The following is a 9,060-nucleotide window of genomic DNA, read 5'->3' on the forward strand; positions in this document are numbered from 1 at the left end:
GACAATGTTATAATAACCACATACTATTGCATTATCAATGTCTTTCTTTCATGCAGTGCTTTAAAAGTGTTTTATTATATACAAGATGTCTACCTTCCCATCCTTACTTCTATTTCTCATCCACTCTGAAAAGAAATCACTCAATAACTCTGAGAAATATCCAGTGGGATTATTTTGAAGGACATAATTGCAACTACTGAGAAAGAGACTCAGTGTAATTGAAACTAAATTAGTATAAAATTGTTTTCAGGAGACTGATAATTGTACCTTAGGCTTTAAAATAACCAAACTTACACCAATAACCTCACCCAGACCGAGGGAGGGTTCATTCACATACATCTGCTCCAGTGTTTCAGTGTATCTTGGAGTGTAGCCAATCAAGTTTTTTACCTCCCACGTTGTCACACAATTGTATTTATCTAAGACAGTTTATGTATTTGCATATGACAGCAAATGTCTATTGAGAAAGTAACCTGTTTGCCATTGTAGAAAATGTGGCTTTTATCCCTTCATAACTTCTTGTAATGCAGCCCAAACTAGACTGCTAGTGTTCATTGATAGCTGTATTTCCCTCTTCTTCCTAGGCACAGAGCTGGAGGAGCTTTTTCAACCTGGACGGTGTCTGTAACTAAGATCCTGCCAACAGAAAGTGGTCAAAAGTGATTGATGCCATTCTAGTCCTGGGTCATAAGAATCTTCAGCCTGGGAACACTGATATCTTTCCCTAGCTGAGTAGAAAGGATTCTGAGGACATGGGTATAGTTTGAGAAAAATGTATTTCGTCAGTGCTGGTCAGGGTGTATATTGGTACAATCTTTCGGGAGCATGTTGGTCATACAGCAAGACTTTAGTAAGTGAGTGACCTTGACCTAGAAATTCATATTCTAAGAAATCATTCTAAGAACATTTTCAATGACTCTCTTCATTCAAAGATGTCCTTGGTTGTGTTATTTTAGGTTTTGAATTTTTTTATTGAAAATAAATATACTAAAGAGTAGACTCTTGTCATTACTTCTGAAGCCTTGCAGCCTGCAGAAAATAGTCCCATATGGACTAAGAAAACAGCAAAATGCTGATGTCATCCCAGAATTTAGGTTGAAATTCTAACTCTTAATGTGATGGATTAGCAAATGATTAGCTCAGGAGAGAAAAGCCTTCATAAATGTGATCAGCACCTCACCCCTACACTACATAAGGACACACAGAAAACAACCATCTATGAACCTAGGAAGTCTAGGAAGTGGGCCCTCACTAAGCACCAAGTCTTTTGGCCCCTTTGTCTTGTACTTTTCAGCCTTCAAAACTGTGATGAATCAATATCCATTGTCAATGAACCCCTCTGTCTATGCTCTTCTACCATAGCAACCTGGGTGAACAAAGACAAACACTATAATAAAATGCTGCTATCAACTGAGATTTGGCAGTAAGGTAATAGCAAGCCATAATTGAAGTCTGCTTCTCTATCAGATAAACAAAGGCACAAAAGTCACAATAAGAAAATCCTGGGCAAAAATAGATATTTTTCTGTGAAACTAACAAGGAATTCAAGGGAACAGAAAGGTGTGACCTTATTTAAAAGAAAATGTAATCTATAGAACCAAACTAACAGATGCTCAGCTGTTGGAATTAGCAAAAATTTTAAAACTATTATAAATATATTTAAAAATATATAAAGATTGACATAATGATTAAGAGATAGATTTTTTTCAGGAAATAAATAGAAATGAACCAAATGAAAAATTACTGGACTAAAAACACAATATCTAATTTAAAAATATTAAATAGACAATAGGCTAGTTATAAACACATACTACTCACACCTCCTTCAGTGAGAAGCAGAACTTATTGAAAGCCCAGCTATCATTTCTCTGGATATATCCGAGCATTCACCCAAACACCAAGCTCTATAGGCAGCTCCTGGCCAGTAACTGAGCATGACGGGATATTAATGCAAACATTTTTGTTACCAATGGGTAACTCTGGATTGAGAAATCCTCAAAAGTCTGCCAAAACATTTTTTAGGCCTGTTCAATAGTCCTGGACTTTTCTTACACAACTCTTCCTTCTCCTTCTTCTTCACAAATATAAAAATTTAGTCATTATCTAAGGGTTCTCTCTACCTTTTTCTGCTCCCTCATCTTAAACTAATATTTTCCCCAATATATCTTTTGGAAATCTAATCTCATCTTAGCATCTGCTTTTTAGTAAATTCAAACTGGTGTTACATTCAGAACAAAGCGTTACTGGACTTGAAAATAGGTCAGTAGAGTTGTTCTAGTCTGAATCTGAGAGAGGAAAACAACTGGAAGGAAAAAAGAACAGAGTGTATCAGTGTCTCAAGGGACCAAATCAAATCATCTTCTGTGATTGAGTCTCAAACAAAGAGGAGAGAGAGAAGATATATGAAAATGTTAGATTGAGTAACTCTCAATTTTGATTAGAAATATCCACCCCAGGATTCAAGAAACTCAGTAAGTATCAAGGAGAATGAATATAAGCAAAACAACACTGAGGTTTACCATGGTGATATTGCTGAAAACAGTATAATGAGAAAATCTTCTGTGCAATAAGAGGAGAAATTACATGGAATAATGACAATGACGTTTGCTGACTTTTCATCCAAAGCTAAGTAGACCAGAGGGCAGTAGAATAACATCTTGAAGGTATTGAAAGTGAGGAATTGTCCATCTGAGATTTTATAGCCAGCAAAGGTATCCTTTAATTGTAAGGATGAGAAAGAGATATTTTCAGATTGCCAAGGCTGAGGGAAAATGGTGGAAGATGAAAGCTGAGATCTTCAGGAAACACTGAGGAGGACCAGAGATACAAATGTGGAAGTTTTCTTTTTTATATATATTTGGTATCAAGTTAAGTGTCTAAAGAAAAAAACACAGCAATATGTTGAGTGGTTTGTAACATGTATAGAAGTAAAATGCATAAGGACTCTGGTACCCGAGGCCAGAAATATGGATGGAGGTGTATTGTGGTGAGGCACTTGCCTTTTATGTGGGGTAGCAACATTATTTCAGAGTAGACACCTCTAGAAAAATAAATCTAAGGGATAAAAGTTAAAACAATAAAAATTGTAAACTATGACTATGAGCTTTTGGCCATGATCCACAATAAGAAATATTTTATATTGCTACCCAGTATGCAAATGCACCACAAAACTCACACACATAAACAAGTGCATAACATATACTTTTATTTAAAGCAATAGTCATGATTACAAAGTGCAGTGGATATTCTCTATTCGATTTCATTTTTTACATCGATTAGAACCTATTCAATCAATTTACTCCTAAACTCCTATAGTGGATCACAACTTACAATTGGAAAAACACTTTTCTATAGCAATTACTATGTATCAGGTAGTTTCCTTTTTTATATTTTTTAAATTTGCCTTTGTTACTTCATTGATTTTCACCAAAATGCTCTATGCAGATATTACCTACATTTCAGAAGTGAGAAAATAGACTTGGAGATATTCAGTAACACTTTCAACAAATATCATGAGGTTAGTCATTAGAAAAGGGAGTAATTCCATGTAGATATAAACATAAGTACAGTGGTCATGTTCTTAAGCACATACCACACTACTTCCACATTGGTCACTGTCTGAGGACCTAGACATCATGGATGGGTACATGGACCTTAGACATTTTTCTAGGAATAAAGGACTAGTTTTCAGTTTTCATCTGTAACTTGATATATGCTAAAGAATCACAGCACTGTACTGTTCTGCTGTAATTTACTGCCCTAGTTTGTTGTTCGTACCATACAACTAGGATGTGTTCATATGATCTGAGCAGACATTTTTAAAAAAGCTCCATTCACTTGACCATGATAGAACTCTGACCTTCAAGGTTTCACATCCTATATTTTTTTTGTATATGTTATTGGTGGGTGGCAACCAAAATCTTCAAAACATATAAATGAGCAACTTTAATCTACTGAGGCTATTTTTCAGCTCTAAGATTCTATAACCCTATAATTCTAATCAAGGGCTCAGCCACCTGCTATTCTTTCACTAAGCCACAAAATAGGCAGTTGTCTAAATTGCTCAGAAACATACACAAAGACAGGGGTTGCTCTGTTGCTTTGTTAGCCTACCCTGAAATTTTACAAGACCTAATGTTAATGAGACTCTCTTGGTACAATTTAACCATTTTCCTCTAAGTTTATTGTCTATCATAGAGATAGAATAATCTAGTTTTCCTCAGAATAATCATTTTTTCATATACTTGTATACTTTAAAATAAGTATTTATTCATCATTTAGCTTTTTCCTTTCTAGACTAAACAAACATAATCCCCTTAATCTTCCCCCATTGGTTTGACTTTGTCTGTAATCATTTTGATAGTGCTTGGGAGACCGTCTCTGGTTTCTCTACGTACATTTTCAAGGGTGGAGTCCCACATTGATCACATTACTCTGAGGACCTGACCAATGAGAAGCAGGCCTGGACCATCCGAGGCTCTTGTCTACTCTGTTCTTTCTAACACAGAGCTAAGTATTATACTAACATTTTCAAAAGTATTATTGATGAATTTCTGGACTGTCATCAACTAAAGTTGAATCTTTTTCTTATAACTGCCAAGAGCCAACAGAACCAATACCCTACATGCTCTGTTTTAAAAAAATTTCCTCATATGCTTTTAAGGCATGTGGATTTCCTTTTTTAAAGGCTTGAGTTTTCTTCTTCAAGTTTGTTTAAAATATTTCTCTAATGTGAACCTATGGATTTAATTGATTTCAAAAGTTTCCTTTGTAGTAAGGGTTTCTCTCTTTGGTGTTTTTTTTTTTTTTTTTTTTTTAGTTTGTATGCAATCAAATAGATTGCCAGTTTTTCTATGTTGCCATTGGTGACATTCAAGTTATCAAGCTTTTGTCACAAACTGAATAGGTGAATGTTATCTTTTATATTTAACAAACTTAGTGAGTGCCCACTGTGACCAGCCACTTTTCTGGCTATTGATGAGCAGGGAATAAAACCTACAAACTCTGCTGGCCTGGAACTTCAAGAAATGGGAGGAGACTGATTTGCAAGACATAAAGTCATTTTCTCTAAGTGTTGCTTCTGCAGCACGTTCTTGGTCACTTGTGAAGGTGATCACAGTTCTGTTACTCTGTGCTCCTTGTCGCTGCAGCTGGGTGAATTACTCATGCGTTTCTTTCTCTCTGTGTAGTAAACAAGTGCTTATGATGTGAAGGCTCAAGAGATGCTTCACAGCTTCTGTCTGCCTCAAGTTCCCACGTGACCTCCTGAGTCCTGGGATGACTCTCCCTGGGGCTTCCTGCCCTGTTACTACCCGGCAGAGAACTTAGGGCTAAGAAAACTCCACCTGGCACAGGGTGCTGTTTCCCGTGCTGGTGCACTAATTTCCAGGGTCTCTCTGGGAGACTCTACCTACATCTCTTTGGTTAGTGAAAGCAGCTCCTTGTCCCAGAGGTTGATTTTCTAGAACAACTCTTCCAGTTCTTTCCACACCCAGGACTATATCCTCTCTCTGTGTTTTAGAATCTACCTTCTGGACCAGACAAAGGCCCCACCTGGAGAGACAAAATCCAAGGACCACAGCCTGCCATACCCCAGGCACTGTAATTTGATTCTCCAGTCTCTGCAGACCTAGTGAGTGTCAGGCCAACACCCTTCCCTGTGCACAGGTAGATTCCTAAGAGAGCAGCCCTGCTCTCACCTGCAGCTGGCCTTCCTCTGTCCCTCCCACAGCTGTACTTTGGGAAGAACTGGCCCATGCACTTAAGCTCCTGGGAGTTTCCTCCACAAATAAACAGCCTGTTTTCCATGTTGGATATGAGTCTTTCCCCTCTGCTAACCTAACTTATTTTGTTCTTATTGTTGCACATTTATTTACAATTCCTTATGTAGCCAAATCTGTCAATCTGTTCCTTTGTGATTTCTTTTACTCCAAAGTTAAAAAAATTTTTAAACAATAATAAAAAATATGGTGGGTTCTCCAAAGAGGGACAGACAATAAGATTTTCTGCTGTTTTCTGTAATCTAATACTTTCTTAATCTAAAATGTAGTTTGACAACACCGAGGTCATTCATGACCTTGATGAGCAGTATCGGGGGTATGCTGGAGGTAAAAGCCTTTCTTGGAATGGACTTAAAAAAGAATTGGAGGTGGACTGGGGTTCTTTGGTAGAGTGCTTGCCTAGCATGTGTGAGGAATAGTTTGATTCTCAGCACTGTATATAAGTAAATAAATACATAAAGGTTCATTGACAACGGAAAAATATTTTTTAAAAAGAGAATTAGAGGAGAGGAAATGGGAATTAGTATAGAAAAGAACAGTCAAAAAATTTTGCTGCAAGGATAGCAAAATACTGAAGCAGGAGTTACAGGAAAATTGGGGGCAAGGGACACTTTTGGTGTGGTGGTGGTGCTGCTGCTGCTGCTGCTGCTTTGGTGTAGCTGATTTGTTGTTGCGCTAAGAAGAAAAAAGAAAGAAAAGAAAAGAAAAGAAAAAAGCAAGCAAGCAAGCAAAACATTTATTTTAGCTAGATCTTCACAAAGGTTCGTTCAAAGCTTGAGTTAATTCATAGCATATCCCAGTAAGAATGTGGTGGCTTTGATGAGTTTCCTAATCACCTGTGTAATCCCCTAATCCTACCTCATTCATGCATCCAATGGTTAATAATCACCTTGAACATTAAAAAGGAAGGAAAATTTGGTACCTTTGTAACCAGAAAACTCAGAACTAGAACTGAACTCTCGTGGGAGATACTGAGAACTGTGTTTTCACAACTCCTTCTTCTCCATTTTTGGTATTTTACCAAGGAAAAAATCACGTACTTTTTTTCATCATAATGATTCTTGTCAGTTCCAGAAGTGTGGGGAAAAATCTGAGGTTGCTGAACATTGTGGTGCCTATCACAAACATTAACAAATGTGCTGGCATCTACAAATGAAAATCAGCTTATTGGTACTGTAATTTCATTTTGTATTGGAAGAAAATGGATTTTTAAAAATTAATATGATTTAGAAGCTAAATTTCTATGTAAAATTAGATTGAATAGTTTCAACTTCAACTGAATGCATAGTTGTCTTTAACAATGACCTTGTCTGAGACTATTTGGGGAACAAGAATCAAGATACCTTTACGAATATAATCAAGTACGTGCAGTCACTTTGTAATCTGAAAATATTAAAAATGAATATAATATTGTTTCCCCCCCAAAAAAATAAAATAAAATAAAATGTAGTTTGATCATAAGACGTTAAATTGCAGTATTAATTTTTTTTCAGAATAATTCTAGTTGAGGGTCTTAAATCATATCTACTTAATAATTCTTTATTTTCAGGGGTTTTCAAGATGGCGGCCTAGAGGGTGGCTGCATTTCATGTTGCTCCAGGACTCAGGATTCAAAAGAGGAGATATTGAGACACTTGGGGCCAACTCAAAGCAGCTGGGTGAGTCTCTCCCGTTGGGGAGGCGTCCCGGATGGGGTGGTGGTCCCGGAACGCAGGAAACTTTGTGAAGTAGAGCTGCCGGCGAGCAGTGAACTCGGACAACTGGGAGCATCGGAGAGGAGGCCGCTCAGCACAGTGCTGGGACTCGGAGCCACCACTGGGGCTCCGGAGGCTGCCTAGGGGAGGAGTGGCGAGGAGAGCTGTGTGGACTCAGGACACCGGGGCCTGCCCTGAGGAGGAGGAGGAGGAACATGGCCACTTGGATTCGGAGTGACTACACCAGAGCTACAGGCAGTTGCCAGAGGAGGAGCTGCGTGGCGAGCTGTTTGGACTTAGAGCGACTGCTTCTGAACCACAGGGCCTGCCCTGAGGACGAGGAGGAGGAGGAGCCGGGCCGCTTGGATTCAGAGTGACTGCACCAGAGCTACAGGCGGTTGCCAGAGAAGGGGCTGCGTGGCGAGCTGCTTGGACTCAGACCACTTCTGAACACTGGGGCCTGCCCGGAGGAGGAGGAGGAGGAGGAGGAGGAGGAGCGCGGCAGGGCGTTTGGACTCGCAGCGACTGCATTGGAGCTGCAGGCGGCTGCTCAGAGGAGAAGGCGAGTGGTGAGTTGTTTGGACTTAAAGCGACAGCTCCTGAACACAGGGGGGTTGCCTGGAGGAGAAGCATGGTGGGTCGCTTGGTCTCCAGTGTCCGCACCAGAGCTCCGGGCGGCTGCCCAGAGGACACGTGCAGCGGGTCACGTGGATTCAGAGCCACTCAGAGTGACCGCTCCTGAACACCTGGGGGGTTACCTGGAGGAGGAGGAGGATCAGGGAGGGTCATTTTGACTTGGAGTGATTGATTGCCCCGGGCTACGGGTGGTCGGTGGGAGGAGGAGGCACGCAGTGAGTTGCTTGGACTTCTAGTGACCGCACCGGAATACTGGGCGGCTGTCTGGAGAAAGAGGCGTGTGGCGGGTCTCTGGGACTCAGACCGATTGTACGGGGCCCCAGGTGGCTGCTCAGAGGAGGGGATGCATAGCCAGGCGATTAGGTGCAGAGCAGGGTCCCAGGATCTAGGAGGCTTCTTGGTGGAAGAGCCGCACAGAGACAGGCTTAGGGGTGGAGCGAAGGTTCCAGGCCTGCGGGCAGATTCTCTGAGGAGGGGCAGCCTAAGGAGATTCATCTGCGAAGGGTGAGGCTCCCAGGCCCACGAGGTAGGGCCGGGCCCCTGGGAACTTTGCAGAGGAAGGCAGCCCAGCCCAGGCGGTAGCTGTAAATGGAGGGGAACCTCTACGAGGGAACTGACCAGCGAGACCTCCCCACCGGGTGAGTCTTCCCTGCCAGGTGAGGTTTCCCCACAAGGACAGTAAAACCAGAGACACAGGCCCAAACAGGCCTTGCCTCAGGCCGCAGCCTAGTTCCCCTTTGGATGACCATTGGTCAACAAGTGGAGGCACCTCTGCCCACTAGCAGGGAATATACCCCACCTGAAGGCCACCACTCCTAGAGAGGCAGATTCCTTGTGGAGCACCGCATTATCAACTTCCTCCAAGACTTCAGCCTACTGAAGGCTAAGAGGGGATATATATAGAAATCTTCAGGGACATTGTAAGTCAATAGAGGAAATCGGCAATATCT

General features: G+C 40.9%; 1 long non-coding RNA gene across 1 annotated transcript in view; it reads right to left on the minus strand.

Moving 5' to 3' along the window:
* LOC306662763 overlaps positions 1 to 1,883 on the minus strand; it is a 104,480-nt gene extending 102,597 nt beyond the window's left edge. The window contains exon 1 of the long non-coding RNA XR_013764224.1: positions 1,819 to 1,883. This is a non-coding gene — a long non-coding RNA (uncharacterized lncRNA). The remainder of the gene's footprint in view (positions 1 to 1,818) is intronic.
* Positions 1,884 to 9,060: the final 7,177 nt, after the last annotated feature.

Source organism: Sciurus vulgaris, assembly GCF_902686455.1.
Source record: "Sciurus vulgaris genome assembly, chromosome: 5".
NCBI lineage: Eukaryota > Metazoa > Chordata > Mammalia > Rodentia > Sciuridae > Sciurus > Sciurus vulgaris.